At 31.5% G+C, this 24,362-nt stretch overlaps 1 long non-coding RNA gene across 1 annotated transcript; it reads left to right on the top strand.

The window, feature by feature from the left end:
- The first annotated feature begins 22,396 nt into the window (after positions 1-22,396).
- Positions 22,397-23,999, top strand: LOC143070695 (uncharacterized). The gene is made up of 3 exons (XR_012976647.1): positions 22,397-22,609; positions 23,247-23,336; positions 23,807-23,999. It is a non-coding gene; the product is annotated as an uncharacterized LOC143070695 (long non-coding RNA).
- The last annotated feature ends 363 nt before the right edge of the window (positions 24,000-24,362 follow it).

Below are 24,362 nucleotides of genomic sequence, written 5' to 3' on the forward strand. Positions count from 1 at the left end.
ATCATGATATATTTGAAATTTGTTCTTTGGTGTATCTGATAGTACAGTAAAATTAAAGTATGTTATTCCCTGAAAAGCGTTAATTTGTTTATGAAAACCTTGAATTTGTTGAATTTCCATCAAACTTGATCGTGAAAGATCAGGCAACGTATTATTTTGATCGTGAAAGAAAATGCGTGACCAGACTTAATACTAGTAATCAGAAATCAGTATTTCTTTTACCATTTGATAACCTGCAACTGGTTGAGGCCTGTAACTATTTTGATAAGGATGAACATTAAAGCTATTATTTTTGTTTCTATTCAACACTTTACCTCGAAATTTAAAAATAAACAACAACTAAAAACGTGTATAAACAAGTGTGAAAGATTCAGCTCTGTGAATCGGTCTAGTGCAATTCAGGCAGACCGACACTATTTAGCCAATAATAAGGATCTGCAACGTTTAAACCAAAATGTTATCCATCAAACAAAATATTACAGCAAACACGGCAACTTTCATGTGTAATTTGAGATTGAACGATAACCAACATTTTGTGCAACAGTACTTTCTTAAGTTATTCATATACAATGCAGATGTGGATTGCTTTAACTATATATACTACATACTGTAGAATACCAGATCGAAAATGCTGTAATGTCTGCTTTACTTATGATAGTATATTTGTTTAAAGTCTATAATATCAAGGGTTTTACTAGAAGTGTCAAATGCGCTTAAGATTGTCATTGGTTCATAAAAATAGGTCAAGGTCAGATGAACCATGCCATACAAATCTCTACAAATATCCCGTACACCAAATAAATGTGTTCCGATCCTTACAGTGCCTTAGAAACTGACAAATGTAAAAGTTATTCTTGGCCAATTAATTCGGAACATAAGGTCAAAAGTATATGAACCCTGACCGACAGCCAGACATAGACATCTTACTATCATTCAATATATCAAATACAATTGACATCACCATTGTCATATATATATGAAACATGCAGATAGACATGTATACCATACACGAAATACCTTGGTGCTATAGCATTCAGGTATATATCCAAAAGGACAAACAACATAAAACAAACATTGCCGAATGATGCATGATAATGAGTTCGATGTTAGTTGAAACCTTGCAGAAGTCGAAAATGTACACCTTACAACTATAACAACAACACTGGATTGTTTTTTCGGCGTTTTGTCACCTATTGTCTTTTATCATTGCCGTATTGTTATTTCTTTTTCTTTTCATTTTCTGAAAATATTAATACTTTGAAATGCTTAAACCTATTGAGAATGTTGACCTATCTAGCTTTTCTCAATACCAATAACAAATATTAATTATCATATAATTGAAGAATAAATTGTACGTCTTTGTAGCATCAGATCTTTCACGATCCTTTTCACGATCTTCAAAAATGCGGTACGTCGTCTTTCACGATCCGAAAAATCAATTTTGTGTAAATAGTTCTTTATTTACCAAGTTTCAGATTATATTTATACAAAATAACTATGAGAACCATTTGATTAATTCAAATAGAATGCCCTTACTCGGATAAAAGTAGTTTATCTAGTCGAATTTGTTAAAAAAAAAAAGTGTTTGTTTACATTTTTTATGTCATTGAAATGTCGAGAAGCAATCTGCCTTTTGTTGTTTTGTAAAAACTATGTACTTTTGAAATTGGATATTCTCACATACTGATCATAATGTTAAACCATTTTGACAGACAGTTTTATTTTGTCGTAAATTTGTCTGTGTAATTAATTAAATTAGAATATTTACTGATCTTTCATATGTCCTCTCGATTAAATTTCTTTCACGATCCGTTACCAGAACTTTCACGATCGTCTCTCAATACTTGACCGCCGTTAGATATTCTTTCACGATCATTTCTCTCGATAAACCGAATGACACCCGTGAATATCAACACGTGGACTTTGTCATATTTAAAAAAAAGATGGACGGCACTTTTTGTTGACACATTTATAAACAACTAATTTGCAATTTAAGGATCACAGTTCATGAAGTATACTATTCGGATGAGCCGGACTTTGGCATATACAAATGAGTTAATGGAATTTTATTAATTTGTGAGCTTTATTTTCTTTGGTTAGATTTATTTAATATTATTTCTGTATGCTTTGAACAGATAGGTTGACTGTGATACAGCCGTATTTGTGTATTCGTCACAGAAGACTCTTTCGTGTGTTTCATAAAGCAAAACATAATTTGATTATTTTTTTTCTACAATATCTTTATTTTCATGTTGTGATAGTTGAAACTGATATTGATGTTTGTATTTATTTTTTAGATTATATTCCAAAGGGCGGGCAACATCCACTGAATAACACAGAAAGAGTTCACGATCTGTCATGTCAAAGACATACCTTATCACCACAAACAGGCCACCAGACAATAGATGCAACGGGTCTATTAGAGTTTACTGGCAAAAGTTATCAAAATAGAAGAAAAAAGAAAACAAGAACAGTATTTTCAAGAAGCCAAGTTTATCAACTAGAAAATACATTTGACATGAAGCGATACTTATCCAGTTCGGATCGAGCAACTTTAGCGAACACTCTGAAGCTTACGGAAACACAAATCAAAATATGGTTCCAGAACAGACGAAATAAATGGAAGCGACAACTATCGGCAGAAATTGATTCTACACCATTTGCACAAATCAACGCCTCTACGCAACTTCGAATCCCTATTTTTTGCAAGAGCCACCATTATATGCCTGTTGGCTGTAAATTAGGCTCAATGACTTCTAGTTTCCAACCAACTCTGAAAGGAATGTCTTTAGCGTATGGACAGCTGACCATACCAGACCCAGCAACGATTCGAAATTCTATTTTGTAAAATACTATTGTTGTGGATTCTTGATCAATGTTCTGTACAAACTATCGTGTAGTTTAATGTAGACAAATATTTTTTTAATGCACTGAATATCACTGATGCAAAACATTAAAACACCAACGGAGAGAGAAATATCTTAACCGTAACGTTGTTAAAAACTGAAATCTTTATATTGATGAATTATAACTCTTTTTTTTTTAAATATTGTCTTCAAGGAAGATATCTTCAAAAAAGTCCTTGCTTTATCCCGTTATGAAATTGGCAAAACAGGACGGAAAACTTGTCAAAATGTTTCGAGACAAGTTATATATCGATTGGGAACTGTTTTTTCCGAGATCAAATACAGAAAACCCCACTCAGCAAAACCAAGAACCAGTACCAACAGAAATACAGCGCAAAGGTAGCGGAGAGAACACTGGATACAGGGACGTTCTGATGACTCCATCCAATGACACACAGAATGGACGATACAAACGACAGCGTGCAAGGTCTAGTCCTGAGACACCTCATTAGAAATGTCAAGGAGAACATACATTTATCAGTGTAGACGAATCAGAAAAAGACAATGATCCATCTGTTAATATCATTAATATAAATAGCCATAATAATGATACATGTCAAACTAAAGATAATAATGTTTTAAATATTATAGGTCTAAATTGTTGTGGAATTAAGAAGAGATTGAACTATGAAGAATTTGAAAAAAACTAATAAGAAAAAATGACATAATTTGCTTAGTAGAAACAAAACTGATGATATTGATTCAATTAAGCTAACAGGATATGAATTTCATATGAAAAATAGAAAAGCTATAGCTAAAACTTGATCTGGGTGTATCATTCTTGGCTACAAAAAAGAAATAGCAAGTAAAATAAAACCATTACCTACACATTGTAAATACGTGCTTTGGTTTAAAGTCTCATCTGACCTTTAAAATTTAGACCAAGATATTGTTATGGGTATAGTATATATACCCCCTGAATATACTGCTTTTTCAACTTGAGGACGAGTATACAAATTTCTCACAAAATTACAAGTTTGTAGCTTTAATTGGAGACTTTAACGGACGAACGGCCAACGACGATAATTTTTTCCTTTTCAAAGAAATGCATGGAAACAATGCGGAGCATTTTGTAGAAAACGATGTTTTAACGCTTGACTTATTGAATATACCACGAAAAAGAAATAGTTTAGACCCTATAAGAAACAGGTACGGAAACAAAAGTTTAGATTTTTGCAAAGGAAATAACTTATGTATTGTAAATGTTAGAATAGGTGAAGACATCTAATGACAGGAAAGTTAACATGTAAAACTGCTAGCATTGTAGATTATTGTATAAGTTCTACAAGTTTATTGAAATATTTTAGAAATTTTTCTGTACTTGATTTGAGTCATTTTTATTCAGATGTTCATTGTGCACTAACAATTTCATTGTCGGGGTTATCCCTGAAAAAGGTAGAGGAAACGGGGGGAAATCGTAATCGTCAAACATTTTCTGAAAAAATTAAGAAATTGGATAATGAAAAATGTCATGAATTTAAAGATAAGATTTGAACAAGGCAAAGTTGATGAATTAAAGATACTATTAGACGAAGTTGAAAGTGGAAACCTAGATTTTAGTAAAAGTACTCGTCAGTCGATAAAACAAAAATTAATACCTTACTTGACCTTTTATGTTCAATATTCTGCAAATCTGCGAAATCCACATTTGAAACTTGTAAATTTTTGAATTCTAAGAAAAAAGGTAAAAAGAAACTCGGAAAATTGGAAAAAAGAATGGTTTAATGACGACTGTCACTTTGAGAGACAATATTTCAGAAAACGTAAAAGAAATTCAAAACAAATAGAACAGATCAAAATTTTCAAGACTTGAAACAAGCTAAAAAAAAGATATAAAAAAGATTAAAAAATGGGAAATACATGGAGTAACCCGACATTCCCATGGAAAAACTTTTTGAATTTTTTAAATCTTTAAACGAGGAACCAAATGACAAGCAAGAGTTTGACATACCATAAATTGACTCTAACGATATTAATCGTCTGAACAAAAGTATAAATAGAAACATTTCAAAAAACGAAATTAAAAAAATGTATTAAAAAATTTAAAAAACAATAAGTCCCCAGGAGAAGATTTGATTGTGAATGAGTATATCAAGTCAACAGAAACTATATTCTTAGATATTTAATATCATTTTTGCAACAGTTGTTGTCCCAGATGGTTGGCTGATTGGAAATATTAAACCGTTTTTCAAAAACAAAGGTGACAAAATGGACCCAAAAAATTATAGACCAATCACAATTTTAAGCTGCCTCGGGAAACTCTTTACTGCAATTTTGAGTGAACGATTAACTAATTTCTCAGACGAATTTCTTATCTTGAACGAAAATCAATGTGGATTTTGTAAGGGCTATTCAACAACCGATAATTCATTTATAATTTTTTACTTTTTTGAAATTCTAAAAAACAAAAAGAAAAAAATGTTTTGCGCTTTTATTGATTTTGAAAAAGCTTTCGACAAAGTTTGGCGGGGAGGACTATGGTAGAAATTGCTAGTGAATGATATGAACGGTAACATGTATAATATAATTGTAAATATGTATAACGGTACAAAGTCTTGTATTTATAAATGATTGTAAGTCGGAATTTTTCCCGTGTAGTAACGGTGTACGCCAAGCGGAAAACTTATCTCCATTTCTTTTCGCCTTATTTATGATCGACCTTGAGTCATATTTATCAAACTGTAACTTAGATGATATCATTCTATTTTAGATTTATGAGTTTGACTGTCCCTTTGGTATCTTTCGTCCCTCTTTTATTTAGATATTTTAGATAACAAAAATCTTGTAGAATTTTACAGATTTAGAACGACGAATCATAAATTACCCATTGAAGCTGGTAGATGGTTAAACACCAGCAGACAAAATAGAAACTGTATCCTGTGTAAAAACAATGAACTCGGGGATGAATTTCACTTTATTTTGAAATGCCAATTTTTTTAACAGGAGAGGGAAAAATACATAGAAAAGTATAGCTACACAAAGACAAATATTTTAAAGTATAAATTATTAATGTCATCAAAAAAGAAGTTAAAGTTGATTAAACTCTGCAAATTTATCAAAACTATAAATAAATCTGTGTGAACTCCTGGCTTTATCTAGTGTGCCGCCACCCCTATACTAATTGTATTTATTGAATATTGTATATATGGTAAATTTTGTACATATGTATTTCTCTATACCTTGTCAAAATGATGGTTTCTTGAGAATAAAGATATATATACTAAAAATGAGTTGTATGTGAACAATACTCAGGTTTTATATTAATGAAAATATCATTTATATTTTATATATAACAAAATCTTATAATTTTAGTTTCAATATAAAAGATAACTTGAAAATGAGTTGAAAATGATTAATTAAAAAAAAAAATAATAATGTGGATTAAACTGAACTTTGTGTTGATATATTTTATGGATTCCTATGTGATATTTTGGCTCTCAATAATGACGACTTCATTATGTATATTAAAGAAATTTATCCTGCTGAACTTACTTTAAATAAAGCTAATACTAACAATGACCACTGTCCTTTCCTCGATCTTGATATCTGTATCACTAACGGAAAGCTGAATACTAAAATTTATGATAAAAGAGATGATTTTTCATTTCCTATCGTTAATTATCCATTTTTAGATGGTGACGTTCCCTTCTCACCATCTTACGGTGTTTATATATCTCAACTTGTACGATTCGCTTGTGTATGTAACAATGTTTTAGATTTTAACGAGAGAAATTTATGTATTTATGTATACACCAGGGTTTTCGATATTACAAACTAGTCAAAACATTTACTAAATTTTATCATCGGTATAAGGACATCATTCGTAAATATAGCTCAACATGCAGACTTCTTATACGTTCAGGTATTTCACATCCAATTTTTTATGGAAATATTCTTTATAAAGCACAAAGGTGTCGGTATTCACCTCAAAAACTATAACAAAACCTTTGAATAGACTTATTAAGAAGGGATATAGTTACGATGCTGTTGTCAGGTCATTAAAGATTGCATATTTTGGCGTTAATATTGATTCATTTATAGGGTCTTTGCATCGGAACTAAACACATTTATTCAAAAACCAGTTGTTGGCATGACACGGGTTATGTTCTTCTCATGTATGTTATGATGGTATGATACTAAACCCCTAACGGGAAGGATTGTGCCTGATGTTCATATGATGAAATCATAATCTTTCAGTCAGTTTAATTGAAGTCTGGAGCTGGCATGTCAGTTAACTGCTAGTAGTCTGTTGTTATTTATGTATTATTGTCATTTTGTTTATTTTCTTTGGTTACATCTTCTGACATCAGACTCGGACTTCTCTTGGACTGAATTTTACTGCGCGTATTGTTATGCGTTTACTTTTCTACATTGGCTAGAGGTATAGGGGGAGGGTTGAGATCTCACAAACATGTTTAACCCTGCCGCATTTTTGCGCCTGTCCCAAGTCAGGAGCCTCTGGCCTTTGTTAGTCTTGTATTATTTTAATTTTAGTTTCTTGTGTACAATTTGGAAATAAGTATGGCGTTCATTATCACTGAACTAGTATATATTTGTTTAGGGGCCAGCTGAAGGACGACTCCGGGTGCGGGAATTTCTCGCTGCATTGAAGACCTGTTGGTGACCTTCTGCTGTTGTTTTGTTTTTCTATGGTCGGGTTTTTGTCTCTTTGGCACATTCCCCATTTCCATTCTCAATTTCATTTATTTCCTCCTGTTTTACCATTTGATTTTTTTTCTTGTTTCCACTCAAGATCATCAACGATATAAGTTTCAAATTGGGTTTGAGTTTTTCTTTAATTGCTTTAGATTTTAGCCCTGTAAGGTTTTGAGATTGCATATATTAAAACTTCAAATATCATTCACTTTTAGTTTAACTTTTTGGAATTTGGATTGTTTACTAAGACATCCCCATTGCAAAAATAAAGCCATTTTGATTTTTTTTAATTTTCAAAGTTTTGTGTCGTTTATTGTGGTTTTTAAAGTATTTTGTTTACTTTAGCTTAACAATTAAAAATCCCAGAACGTATATACTATTTTGAGATTTAAGATATTATAAATAAATTACAATATAAAAATCAAATTTTAACGGACTCTCCGCAAGAATGATATTTTTGTAAGAATTCTATGAATAATTTGCATGTAATGCATTATAACTGTCTGCCCTGCGTATTCATGTAATTGTATGTTAGCCCGGAAACGTTGTTTGTAATAATTGTGTAATACGGAAGTTTATTTTTGTATAAAACTTGTCAAAAACTGTCCATGGTCACTTTCAGTTTAAGTCAATAGTCCAGGTAAGTCCTAATACCGATAGATTTCAAGTGCACGGAAATTCCTTGAAGACATTTTTCAATCTTGGTTAAAATACAAACTTAATTCACAAATTTAAATTTTATTTTCACTTCAAATATTTTTGAAATAAATTACTTTTGAAATAGTCCGTTATTTACGAAAATCAGATTTTCTTGTTTATCGGTTATCATCGGGTTAATTGCAAGACAAAGTATTTTCTAATAAAAATTATAACTTTTGAAATTTAATTATGAAATTAAACTATTTTATATCATTAAGATAACATGTCTTTTAATTCTGTACACTGGACCAGTCGAAGACAAATTTTTAATGTTACAAAATGCGTTAACTCAAAATAAACATTTAATTCATAATATTTTTTTTTGTTAATAGTTTCCGTGGTTATTATTTGAAATTTCACGTTGTTTTGCTTATAATTGTAATTATACAACTTGTAATTAAGAGTTTATGTATCATAGAAGAGACTGATAACTATAGGGTCCAAGTTACGTTTATAAATTAAAAATGAAGTGTAATATTAAAATTCCGATGTTTAAGTTAAAATGTCAACTTCATTCGATTTGTTAGTATTTTAACGTTTATTCATTCAAATTCAGAAATCAACATTTCAAGAAGTGAAAGCATTTTTTTCTCAATCCAACCAATGACCTAACAATTCAAAATATAGAGATACATATTTAAATATCGACTTTCACGGTTCAGAATAATACAAACTTAAAATCGAACACGAACTCGAACATTAATTCAATGTAAAGTTTTAATTGCAGTTATAAATGGTTTTAAAAATATCATTTACATTTTTGTTTCTTCATAATTTGCCATTCGTTTTAAAGTTTGAAGTTTCACAACTTTTTAGCAATACGTAAAATTTGAAGATGTTTATTTTTATCATTTTCATTTTGAAGCTACTTAAATCTTACTGTTCAATACGACAGTTTAGCAAATTAAAGTGCATTCTTGTCTGTATATTTTTACAGAACATTTATGTAATAAATGTATAAGATGACAACTAACATATTATTATCTTTGCATTAGAAAAAAGCATCAAAATGAACACAAAGGTAGCCATTTGTCTGATCCTTCCCTGTATCATCGCACTGGTTTCCTGTGCTTATTTACCTGGTAACTATGGATACCAACAACCAAGACAGGTAGCTCCTTATGCAAACTATGCTGCAAACAGTTACCAAGGTCTGAAGCAGGCTAGACTCTTTAACTACCGTGAGTATTTTGAAACAATATTTCGTCTTTTTACACGCAAATTATACATTTGAATTTATATTACTAGTATATTGGTTTATGAATTAAAAAGTTATTTAGGTAAGGATAAACGTCAAAGAGACAGCAACAAAACGACATTAAAAGATGACATCTGGGGGTCAACAAACGATTCCCCTATCGTAATAGTAATATGCTATGTGTTCTGCTTTCGCATACCTCTATTTTAACCTCAAGCCACACAATATTCATAAAGTATCTTTTATTAGCAAATTTTGAGTCTTCAGCAATTTAACTACTTAAACCATGAACAGTATTAAACTGAGTATTATAGTTCGATTTATCGATGTATTTGTAGATATAAATGAGATAAACTTTGATAAAGGCGATGAAATTAAAAACATTTTTTTTTTCAAAATAGTTAAATTAAATATGGAATACAATCAAACTCGGAAATTCTCTTTTTATTTCTAGAGATAAAATTAAACTTAATAAATTATCAGTAGTTTTATGAGTACTTTGGAATGATAATTTTCATTTTGATATGCTTCAATAATTAATGGCTTGTTTTTATCATATTTTTTTCCATTTTGTTATGCTTCAATAATTAATGGCCTGTTTTTATCATATTTTTTTCCAGTTCTAGGAGGTCTGTATTTCCTGAACCTGTTCAACTTCACTGGAAACAGAATTGCTGGTTAAAGTCCGTATACAGCGTTTGGTAAATTTCTTTATACATTTTACGTGACATTATCAAGGCATGCCAAAAAAACACATTCGTTATTATTTCTACCAATTAAAACGCCTCATCAATTTAGCGTATGTAAAAATTCTAAATTCTTTACTTACAAAACCAATGCCACTGTTTACATTCAACATATGGAATTTTACTCTTTCGAATAAAGCTTAAACATTAAAAAAAAACAGTTCTAGTATCTTATTGCGAAAACGTGAAAATATATGAATTCTCTTGTTTATATCAAAACGAAATCTTTTTTTGTAAGATATTAACTGTTTTTTTGTTATATTTTTTTAGATGCAGACTAAACTCAGGTGATACCGGGATAATTAATTTAGATGCAGTCTAAGCTCAATTGTTACCCGGAAAAATGCTTTAGTTATTTATTGTGGATTGAAATAATAAAATTCAAAATTCAAAATCTTTACGATGTGTGTTGATCTTGTAATATCGCCTGATTCTAAAAACTATAGCTATATATCATGTATACAGGGTACTTCTAAATTTTCCTTATTTGTATAATTTTCTATGTATTATTCTTATAGCTTTTTAGACCCTGATCAAATCACTCAGCTTTGATCAAGATCAGCTGGTCCGATTTCTCAGTTCTCAACGAGGTGACATGGTTTCATTGTAACAATAGATTCATTTTCAACGGAATGCAATTTAAAAATACATTCCATCTGCACTTTTTTATAAAAATATTCTTGGGGTTCCTAATTCTTTTTAATTTATAACATGCAGGTAAAAAATTACTAGGACCAACGATATATTCAAACTCGTAAGTTAAAATTAAACTGACAAATCCCATGACAGAAAAAAAAACGAAAACGCATAACATATAGAAAACAAAAGACTGGGCAACACAAAGATCAAAGAAAGCCGGGTATGATCCCAGGTGCTCCGGACGAGTAAGCATAACCTGCTCCAAATACAACATCCGTTGAGTTGCTCATTACAATACAATGATAAAGTATTTCAGAAGATAGGTATCACACTATAGCTGATTGGTAGTTGATTCGATATAACCATAAGTAATCACCATATTAAACTACCGGTCATGTAAATTTCTTACCACGAAACTTCACCGAATGTGAAAATTAGACATAGAAACCAGGGTTTTTTTTTCATGATAAAAAAATAGACTGTAACCGGAAAAAAAACCACATACAAATTTAAAAGCACAAAGAAAAATACTAAAACAATACTAAATCAAGTGCAACACTAATTTCTTTTAAGCAAAACTAGGAGTGATCGCACTTGGCACCCGTTTTGTTGCTCAGGTAACGTTAGTACAAGTAAAAATAGTCTAATTCGGTACGTTTCATTCGAAGAATATAGGACATGATTGTTGTTACAAAAATAGGAACAAATCAGTCGTCATCTGTGAAACAAATATTCCTTAACGGTCAACCAACTCGAAATGGCCTCCGTAAAATTTTGGAATGGATGATCTCAGCTTTACCACTTGGAACACTTCTAGCTTACTTGTAAACAGAAACCCTCTATCGAGGAAATCATGCTTTGTACATTTAGCTTCCCATATTGCACCTTCATAAATAAAATATTTTAAATTTACAGTTGCTTCATGCGTTCATGTTTAATGGGATTTTCCGGGACTGTATATTTTTTTTTTTCAATTCCGTATTGACCTTTCGAATATATTTCTGGTCTCGCGCTAGCCTATCTAAAACCTTTGTTAATTTTATTGTGTATTCTGACACTTTTGCATAGTTTTCCAGTCAGGACAATGGTGCAAAATTTAAAGCTCAGATGTCTTGTCCGGATTTATCTATAAATGGTTTATTTTGGTTTGATCAAGTTTGCAACGTTTGTTTATGTTTTTTTGGTTTTTCAATTATTTTGACATCGATCATCAAGTTCAAAAGACAATCATTGCTTACATTTTCAACAAAGGAAAAACAAGGTTACCTATTGCCACAGTGCAATATATATGGCTAGGAGAATAATAACATCAATGAATGAAGATTCAGAATTTTTTGCAATGCAAAAACATTTGAGCCAGTCCATGCGAAAAGGTACAAAAACGAAAAATTTACGAAATTCTAAAAAGTGTGCATAATTATTGGTAGTAGACTTGTGATTTATAAAACACATTTACTTTCCCTCATATCATCAAGCTTTGAGCTACACGCACCTGCGAGTGTTGAGACCCCCCCCCCCTAGTTTTATCAAGATTTTTAGTGAATTATTTCATATATTTCAATCATTTTCAAACTACAGTTTAAATGGCTTGATTTGCCAATTGATAACGTTAAACCTGGTAGCAGTGGGGATAAGGCTCTCGCTTACGATGCGGATATCAATGCAATCAAACCGGGCAACGGTTCGAATCCCGTGCAACTAAGGTTGATTTATATAATATTAAATAACTTAACTTAACTTAACTTGATTATATAATATTAAATAACTTAACTTAACTTAACTTAATCCCGTGCAACTAAGGTTGATTTATATAATATTAAATAACTTAACTTAACTTAACTTGATTATATAATATTAAATAACTTAACTTAACTTAACTTAAATTTCAATTTCTAAAACACAAGATGTCGTAGTTTTTGCATTTTCCCTCATGTTTTAATGTTGTCTTTCTTTCTTTAAACCTGTAGATCTGACGGAAATTATTGACTTTTGTCTCTGTAGTGTCATAATTTTTTGTAGTTTCTGGTCGGTATAGCATTAGTCCGGGGAACAAATGATTTTACACTTGCTCAAATACCAAAAATTCAGATATTTCTACGTCTTTTTCGGTTTTAGTTGACAAATTCGGGATAGAATTGACAATCTTATGAATGTTTACATTAATGTAATTTTTTTTTCGGATAAAATCGTTTTTCAAAAATACTATCACAAACTTTGATAACGTGTCCTGTAAAGTTTACCAAAAGGACTTTTTGTACCTTTTCGCATGGACTGGCTCATTTATTGTCATCTACTGACCCCCAAAAAAGATGCAATGTTAAAGCACATCAAACGAGCCAACTTTCAGGCAAATATTTGGAAATCTGCTCTTCAACACAACACTGTTCCATTACCAAACAACTATGGTTGGATTCTTAAGAACGATTTGATCAGCATCAATTGGCTAGACCAACCGCCAGCGTTAGATGCTTTATTGATACTGATAAGCTGCTGTTCATGTAAAACTGGTTGTGCCACAAAAAGATGTTCATGTGTTCGACAAGGTTTATCCTGTACAGATGGCTGCAAATGTACGAATGCTTGTAGCAACAAGAATAATCAAACGTTGATATAGCTGACGATGACGACGAAGATGATGAAGATGATGGGGATGATAATTCGGTAGATGGCGTTGACGAAAATGAAGATGATTCTATGGATTGACCTTCTTCATGACCTTAAAATGTGGTGATTCTGTTGTTAAAAGAACTTTAATATAGATCTTGAAACCCTGACAGTTCTTTTATATTTTTAGTACTATGTGTGTTTTTTAATGACTGTGATGTACATTGCTTATGTTTGTGTTTGTCATTGGTTCCATGTTTTTCCTTTTCTTACCTTTGAATTTTGTTGAACTGTCTTTAGTTACTTGATGCTCTATGTTTCAATGTAAAAAATACACCTTTTTTATCAAGAAAACTAGTATGTATGCTTTGTTTCATTCAAAATCATTAATTTTGGATGTTACCTTCCCCCTTTTTTTCTTGGTCCTATACGATTTAAAAATTAAATAAAAAATAGCCTCCGTATTAATAAGATATGATTTGTTCAATTTAATAAGAGAAATAGTACCAAATACTTGGTTAATTTTTTTTTCTGTATATATGTGTTAAACAAACTTTTCACTAGATATTCCTAGTATTTTTCATTTGGAAATGTTTTGCAACTAAATGAAATTGGCACTACGGTAATATTTTTTTGTGTACTGAAACTGAGAAATATTTTTAATTTCACATTATTTTTCTAAAAATTGAGATAATGAAAATACAGCTAAATCATATTTAAGAATTGAATGCTTCTTTTTGAAAATTTATTAGGGTGTAAAAGAAGAACATTTAGAAATTATTGATGCAAGCTATACTTTATTGTAGTTCTAACATGGGTAATCATTATATTATACTATCGCTCGGGCAAAAATAATCACGAATATAATACCTACCCATGTTAAAACTACAATAAACTATAGCTTGCATCAATAATTTCGAAAGTAAAGTTATAGGATATTGCTAACTTATATTCTTTCTTCCTAAGAAGTTCCTGTATGAAGTCGGACTAAGAATAAGAGAAAAGGTCGGCAAAAAGAGGGCACACTTTGTTTCCATAGAAATGTCGAAAGTTTGTTGGCAAACACTTCCTCGAAACAAATATCTTGTCAATCAAGAAATCAAGCATCTTGATAGTGTCAGTTTTAAGAGATGTTTTGTTTGAATCAGATTGCCAAGGCCTCTTCAATGGATTCTTTTTGGCTGCGAATGCATTGCCGTTTTCTTGAATTTTTAGTTTCAATATGATCTCCGCTCGTCACTTACATCTTCAACCACAACTTGTCTTGGCATATTTTTTTCAGCTTTCTATATAGGACGAATTCGTATTCACTTAACTTATGGGAAATTAGAATGACAACCAAAATGACAACCTCTCCTGAATTTGTGTCATCTAATAGACGGGAATTGTTTATCTCATTTTATATAGTTAAATATGACAGACGCCCTAAATAAGATTCGTCAGTTTTGAACAGCTGCATCAAATATTTCGATTGCATAAGCTGTTTAAAGTGTTAAAATTAGACTTAGATTTAACGACTTTTTTAATAAAAAGAAATAAAAAAAAAAAACCTATGATACATCAGCAAGAACTGCATGGCATAAGAATTGAGAAAATTCCAGTATTCCTGCAAAAATAGACGTATAGACAGTTTGAACAATAGGATACATGAAACAATACTATAGTTATAACTTTCTATAAATATAGCCTGTCTTAGAAATATCAGGGTAAGACCATTTTTCTACTATATAACGTTTTCCAAGTGGAAGACAGACCATCTTTGTTCTAAATTGTTTGCATAAGGATAAGATGTGCTGTCTAATTTTTCAATTACTTCTTTAGTTTCAATTTTAATTTCTGTTTAAGGATGTACTTTTCGAATTTTTGTCAGATGTTCGAACTCCTCTATTTTTTCACTAAGATATACGGTAAAATATTTTGCTCCGTGACACCAATTTTTCTTTTCATGTAAGACTTCAATAGCTCATAATATATATATATATATATATATATATATATATATATTTAGTTAATTTTATTCATTAACTAATGCTCTCCTGATTTATAGTATCAATTTTAAATTAGATTTGTTTGAATTTCACCCTTAAGTCAGCATAAACCAAATCTTGTATCTAGTTGTTGCTGAATGTAGGCTTTTCCAGGAGGACGTGGTGTATCACGGTAATTAAAGTCATATGAAATTTCAAATCTTTTCAAAAAGTTTTATTTACCTGAATGACTTTACTCTAAAAGATTTGAACGTAAAAAATGTTTCAGTTGATCAAAATCTTCATAAATGTAGCGGTATCGAATTATTGACTTCCCATATTCGTCGATATTTTCCCGTATGGTGTGACTTTAACTACGAAGCCTCTAGTATAACTTCGTCCACCGCACAGTGCAAGGGGAAAATTTGCGATGAAAGAATGTAAACACGCGTGCTTTTGCAGGTAATTAGAAATAACAGTTTCTTAAGAACGGACTTAATACAACAAATTATTAGAATAACTGTTAAGGAATAGTTCAAAAAATAAAATGGGGACGCATGGAAAATGGAAAAAATGTCATGGCTCTTTCAGTTCACTTATCTCTCACGTATTTCACTGTTTTTATAGGTTATCAAAGTCACGATACGATAAACTTCTGTAATAAACTCGAAAAGCTTGCGATCAACAACCACTGTATGAAACAATATTTGTCGACAATACGTTATAGATGTGTTAAAAAAAACCGTGCATAGCCTAGAAGATTTAGTTTACATTTTCAATCTATTGGTTCAATACTTTTGATAACATCAAAATTTAAAGAAACTGGAATCATATGACCTCATCAAAAAATGAGTGAATCGCATGAATTTCAAACCAAGCGTGACCGGATGCGTAGACGTAGTGGGCGTCTCGTGGCATGCACGAATCGCGCTAAGCGAATTCACAATTTGTCAAAACGTCTCACAAAGGAATAGACCACGGTCGGTAAAACAACAAATCATATTTTTGGGGTTCATGTGGTGTGTAATGGTCTATAATGTAAAAGTTGAATACATAAGTGCCAAAAGAGAAAAAAATGTGAGACCGTGTCGACGTCATTGTTTTTATATATGAACAAAAGCTTTATCCAAAAATATTTGTTGCTATAAAATGTATTTTACAAGAATTAAAGGTTAATGAGTGTTTATTTGTTCATATCAATACAAAAATAAGTCTGTTAGCACGGGCTTACAATTCATACGGGCTGTCGGGCTGTAGACTATCTAGTAACTAGGTTTTGGTTTCTTCCGTACAGTTTTCAGTATGTCTTCGAAATTATCAAACTTGAAGCAAAATAATGCCGGATACTAGTCGAGGGATCAATCCGGTTAACCCGCTGAATACATTTTTTTCGAAAAAGACATCAACACCGACATAAAAAACATCTAAACAATAGAAACCGACACCACAAACATCAACACTGACACCATAGACACATACACCGAACCAAAAGTCAACAACGAAATAGACACCGACTCCACTAACATCAAGACCGACACTATAGACACCAACACAGACACACAAAAATCAACCCTGACACCATAGACATAATCAGACACCACAAAAATCAGCATCGACACCATAGTAATCAACACGGACACCATAGAAATCAACACCGACACCACAAACATCAACACCGACTCTATATAAACCAACACCAACACCACAAACATCAACACCGAAACCATAGACACAGACTACACGAACATCAATACGACCCCATTGACATCATACACATCAACCCCGACACCATAGACATTAACACCGACACCACAAATATCAACACCGACACCATATAAACCAACATCGACACCACAAACATCAACACTGACACCAAATACATTTACACCAACACCATAGACACCGACTACACAAACATCAACATCCATTGACATCATAAACATCAACACCGACACTATAGACACCGACTACACAAACATCAACACCGACACCATAAACATCAACACCTCAGACACCAACACTGACACTATAGACACCGACATCATACACATTACCGGGTATCACAGACACCATAGTCATCAACGCCGACTACACAAACATCTTCACCAACAGCATAGACACCGACACCATAGACATCCACACCGACACCATAGACGCCAAGCACACAAACATCAAACCGACACTATAGACACCGACTACACAAACATCAACACCGACACTTTAGACACTGACTACACTAACATCAACACCGACACTATAGACACCGACTACACAAACATCAACACCGACACTATAGACACCGACACCACAAACATCAACACCGACACTATAGAGACCGACTACACAAACATCAACACCGACAACACAAACATCAACACCTCAAACACCAACACCGACACTATAAACACCGACACCATAAACATTACCGGGCATTACCGACACCATGGACACCAACACCACAAACATCAACAACGACCCCATAGACATCTACACCGACATTACACAAATCAATACCGACACCATAAACACCATAGACACCAAAACTATTTTTAAATAATCTTATAAAAGATTCCAGTCTATAATAGACATATCAGTGACGCTTGAATAAAAAAAAAAGAGTTAAATTTGATGTCCTATTTGTTTGGTACAGACAAATGTTCATAAACCATCACTATAATCAAATAAAAACGATTGGTTCGTTTCCATAAATGTGATATATAATAATACGTTTTTTCTAATAAGCTATATAAGTTCTATGTTATTGGCTCACGTTAAAGTAAACGTCTGCTATTAAACAGCATGTGGATTAGAAAAAAAAGGCAATGTGAAAACTAACCTAGACATTGCCTTTCTGGAAAATTATTTATGTTCTTTAACTCGAAAACTGACACGTTGTATAACATGATATTTAGAGTAAAAAAGAACATTAAGACTATTGCCCTTTTAGCTTTAGCTGTTGTTTGTCAGTACAGTTTTATTTATGGATGGTGTGATCGATATAGCAAAGAATCAAAAGTGCACTTTTAGTCTTCTTAAAGAAATCAACCTGTAGATTCCAACCATAGCTCGGCCCATTTTTGATTGGGTATATTTTGATCAGTCTTTTTTCCTTCGTTGGGTTTTGTAGATTTAAATTTTCTTTTTTATCATGATTTGGTTCGCTTGTTGTGGACGTATGACTTTGCACATGAATGCTCGCACTGTCGCGTACATTTTTTGTTTTTTCTACATTGGCTAGAGGTATAGGGGAGGGTTGAGATCTCAAAAATCATGTTTTATCCCGCCGCAATTTTGCACCTGTCCCAAGTCAGGAACCTCTGGCCTTTGTTAGTTTTGTATGATTTTTATTTTTAGTTTCTTTTAAATGTTTAGAAGTTTAGTATGACGTCCATTATCACTGAAGCAGTATACAATTTTGTTTAGGGGCCAGCTGAAGCACGCCTCCGGGTGCGGGATATTCTCGCTGCATTGAAGACCCATTGGTGGCCTTCGGCTATTATCTGTTCTTTTGTCGGGTTGTTGTCTCTTTGACACATTCCCCATTTCCTTTCTCAATATTATGTAACAGATAACATGAAATTGGTGTCTGGCAGATCCTTAAAATGTAAAATGATGAACTGCTTTCTAAAGATGAAGTCATCCTGTTAAGCCATACATGAGAAAAGTGTGACGAATCTCAATCTATTTTAACTCCCTGCGATTTATATAGATTTTCTCTTGATATTCCCAGTTGAGTTACATGTTTAGAACAGTGGTAAACTACTGTAACTTGTAAGACAATTAAAGGAAAGAATCAATTCAGTGACATATCAGCTATGAAATTATCGTGCCTGGTTTACATTACATTTACAAAGCGGCATAACTCTATAAAAATTTATTACGGTTATAGAAAATGAGACATCCCGATAAAATTAATAATTGTTGTAACATAAATTGGATTTTTTCCTTTGATGTTTTTATGAAATAATTTGCTTAAAAAGTGTGGTGAGGGAAAACCATGGTATATTATATGCAAATTCATGTTGTACCATACTTTGCTAATTAAATATGCAACTCGACTAGAATCCAAAGGAAAAAAAGGCGGAGCTTCAGCCATGGTATAACATATTCATTTTCATGTTATTCCATGGCTGAAGCTCCACCTTTTTTTAAATGTATCCGCCTCTAAAATATTTAGGAAACTGTAAAACGTCAAGATCTTCATTTGGGTTCATTTTATAAGAAAAAGTACAAACTATATAGGATTGTTACGAATTCCCTTAATTTTGGAAACAATTACTAAATGTTTCTTCTTTCAGTTTTGAAAAAAATAAAATGTAAAACTATCATTTCCTTTGCGAACATTCAATTGAATTTCGATTTAAAAAGGGGGTACCTATACAAAAAGGAATAAATATCGGCTACAACAAATATCTGTGAAAAAAACATGATTAGGGGACGTACACTATCTACGCCCCTGGATCCGCCACTGTTAAAATATTGTTTTAATATCATTAAAATTGTGTTTTAATAAATAATCTAATAAAATAACGGAAGAAAAGCATTTTTCAATTAGATGAAAATTCTGTAAAATATGATTAATTTGTATGATACATTGAAAACAAAAAAAAACAATTCTTACCGTCATTAGACATTTTTGTTTACCTCAGTCTGATGATATGAAATTACCTGCGCCTACAATCATACACGGGGCGCAAAACCAAAAAAAAAAAAAAAAAAAAAAAATTGGGAAAATCCGACATTTTCTTTACTTTCTGCAAATTCAGGGGTTCTATTACAGGAAATACACAGACGATCATACACGAAGCGCAAAAGTGACTTGCGCGAGCTTCCATTTCATTGGATAAAACTGTAACGTGATCAATTTCCAATATTAGTTGAAGGTCTTGAAGCTGTCAATCATTTTATTTATATTACAAATTTTATATCATGTACCATGTGTCTTACTCATTAACATATTTAAACAAACTCATCCTTCGGATTCGTTTGTTTAAATATGTTAACTCGTAAAAACCATGGTATATATAGTGCTTGTTTTTTTTTTTTTTTTGTAATCATATGAATAAATCCAATTTTGACCATTATTACACTTTTCATTAAAATAACACGTTGTTTTTTTTTTCTTCATATTTTGAAGAAAGTGTATGTTAGCAACATATTAGTTCATAAGTTATCTAAAAGGACATTTCTGAATTCTTGAGCATATAAAGCTCAAAACTAAATGTGAAACTCTTAAAGACGGTGTTTTGCTTGTGCGCCAATTAGCATTTCATTTCCGCCAAAAAAATCTTTCATTTGCGCCACAAACAATATTTCATTTGCGCCAAAATAAAACCTTTCAATTGCGCCAATATTAAAGGTAAATACAGGTGAATAGTATAAAACATATATTATAAAAAAGACTTTTGATAATAAAAGATTTTGTTTGCAAAATAAAATATATTATTTAGAAATCCGTCGACATTAAACCACACAAGTAATGTTAAACCCTTAATGAAACACAGTTCTGTTATAAATAAACGTGATCATAACACCTAATATTAAACATGAAAGAAAACAGTTGACACTGGAGTTATTCTAAACATGATACACTATTGTAAAGTTATACGTCTACCCTGGCACCAAACTTGTAAGCGACGACCCTGATGTATTCATGTCTGGATCATTCCTCCTCTCAAGTGCATACATATTGATAAAAAAAGATAGTCCGTTTTTTCATGAACTGCAGTCCATTTCAGTTTCTATACTGGCTTTGCAAGGTTTTATTTATTTGGGGTACCAATAAACGACTTGGTCCCCATTTTTCAGAACGTAGGATCTGATAATAAACTAAAAGTGTGGTCATCAAATATTACTAACTTAATTCTCCTGTTCTATGTCTAAATTGAAAATTTCCATCTAGACACCTAGTGTGGCATTGAACTCGTCCCATTATCCAGAGAAATACTGCAGAGAAAAACCTTTTAGAGCAATGAATATTTAACGCTTCCATTATTGCTTGTAAAATGACCTAAATGAAGTTTTTATTTTTTGGCGCAAATGAAATATAACCTTGTGGCGCAAATGAAAGATTGTAATTTTCAAAAATTGGCGCAAATGCAATGCGCCCCTTAAAGAAATACGTTAAAACAACAAAACTTCATGGTGAATCGTAAAATCACTATAAAAACAAATCTTTCATAAACTTTTCTTTGCCAAGAGCAATAATTTCTGCAGAAATTTTATCTTGTTTTCGCTTTTTAAACACCGACGAATTTTTTAAAAATTAAGTCAAGAACTACTGTATTTTTTTTTTGTTACTAGTAGTATATATAGTATAAAGGACATCTAGTGTGTGTTTTTATAAATTTGACAATTTTTAGACGTACAATGTGCTCAGAGAAAACACTGATATAAATGTGTATTATATAATTTTATTTATTCCCATCTATCCAGCAAGTAATTTTTGTTTTACCAAACTTGTAGTGTAAGTCTTAATGAACATCTTGTTTTGTAGGATGACCAGACGACATGCCATAATGTTGCCGATTGACAGAAATGGCTTCTGAACACTTCTATACAACAGGGAAGTTATGTTACATTTAAATACATGTAAACTCAAGTTTGCTAATCACTTTCAATTTAAATTCTTCTAGGTATGTATGGAAATTGATTTTGTTATTGTGTATTTATCGATTTATTTCTAAATTTTTATTTTTTTGGAAAGGGGGGTGATAAAAAACCTGTGATTTAACAAGGGAATTTTTGGGTTGTTAGTTTTCAAATACAGTTATATTCATAAATTGGGCCATGCTTGTTCTTTCAATATTATTCTTACTAGAGTATTTTCGAGTATTGACTAATTTTCCATCATTTTATCGTTAAATGTGTTCTTCACTTAGGAGATGAGGCTATTTGTCTAAAATAATTGTGTTAAAGATTGATAATTGTTCACCACAATTCACATTTTCATATCAAATATTCTTAAATTTTTTTTATCATACTTTCTACAAAATTTTCTTTCAGAAAGTCAAAACTTCAAAATGAACACAAAAGTCGCCATTTGTCTGATCCTTCCGTGCATCATCGCACTAGTTTCCTGTGCTTATTTACCTGGTAACTACGGATACCAACAGCCAAGACAGGTAGTTCCTTATGCAAACTATGCTGCAAATAGTTACCAGGTTCTGAAACAGGCTAAACTCTTCAATTACCGTGAGTATAGAATACACTGTATATGTTGATGAATTATCAGAACAGTCAAAGTTGTTTTTGCTGTGAAGTCGCATTTATTGAAAGCGTATTTGTGACTATTTTGATTATCAAAATTTCCATTAACATCAATACAGAAAATGTGGAAAGTATTTAATCGTATCATGCATTTACTATTATGTTATCAACTGTGTTCATAAATCGTTAAAACTTATACAAAACAAATTGGAACGATGTGATTTTTATACTAAAAATGCTATTGCTATTAGGGATTTTGTCAAATGTATATATATTCAAGTAAGTAAGTAAGTAAATTTTTTATTATAGTGACATGTGTAATCACATTTCAGTAAAGTACAATATATTACATACACAATAAAATACACCTGACCCATTAGGTCTATAAGTCACTTTCAAATCATAAAACGTAATTATTTTATCACGGATTTCAAACAAAATAATGAAAAGTAAAATTATGTAAGTTTTTTTTTTACAATACTAATATTTAATTTACAATTTTTTATTTAGATATTGCGCCTAAGAATTATTATTAGTATTATTTTCATTTTTATTTCTAATATGAATTGTAACTTATAATTATGAATATCAGTAGTAGCATTTTGTATTTTTAAATTTCCAGTTCTCGGAGGATTATACTTCTTAAATCTCTTTAACTTCACCGGAAACAGAATTGCTGGTTAGAGAACATTTTCATGAACATACAGACGAGGTTAGTTGATTTATTTGTATTTTGTAAATTTTCCGAAAAAAATGTATGATTGCACAAGGACGTATATTAGTTAGTTATACGTCCTTGGATTGCAGAAGTATTCGCCCTATATATATTAAAAAAACATTGAGTTGTTTGACATTATACATGTACTAGCTTATCTAGTAATGTATCCTATTAAAAGGATGTAATAAATTAAATGTTTAAGTGAAATCCCCTTTTCTCTTCATAAGAGATCGTTCTTGTAAATATGCTTTGTGTATAATGTCTGAAATGTATAGGTTACTTGTCTGTGTTTCTGAAAAAATACACAATTCACAGGCAAACCCATGTAATGGTAACATATTTAGTAAGTGTTTTGAATTATACTTAATATGTTAAAATTGTAAGCAATTAATGGAAATATAGACGCTATGCAGCGTTCTGATGAATGCCTTAAATATTCAAAATATATACTATTTTTATTACAGTTTTCAAAGCAGCAAATAGTTTGGTCATAGAAGACACCGTGTGTCATTAATTTGGACATCTTACATCAGGGCAGACGGATTTGTGCAACCATTATACCATAATGTCGATTTAATCAGAAACAGAATACTTCAGTACTGATGATCATCTACCTCAAAGATTATTTTATCGAGATTAAAAATAGTCTGTACCTTATTTTCTTGTTTGTTTTGAAATTGCTTTTGCATTTTGAAAGCAAAATGTTCCAAACTTTACATTTTACACCATTGGTGTAAAGTAAAACCTGATTTAAATCTTTATTGAAAAGCACTTTACGCCCATATAGGCCAATGGCTTAAAACTTTAAATGACATCTCTTTTTAGAGGCCACCTGTCTTGTCAGGTCATCCTCTTCTTGTTCCGCTGTAGAAATACCCATGCATTTTGAACCACAATGAAATGGGCACTCTCGTGTAAAGCCAATTTTCCAGGATCCTGAAGGTGACCTTATATGTATAGGTTTGGTTGTACTACTAGGTTTACAAAACCGAAAACCCTAGAAAAAATTTTTTTGAATAA

This window comes from Mytilus galloprovincialis, chromosome 4 (assembly GCF_965363235.1).
Source record: "Mytilus galloprovincialis chromosome 4, xbMytGall1.hap1.1, whole genome shotgun sequence".
NCBI lineage: Eukaryota > Metazoa > Mollusca > Bivalvia > Mytilida > Mytilidae > Mytilus > Mytilus galloprovincialis.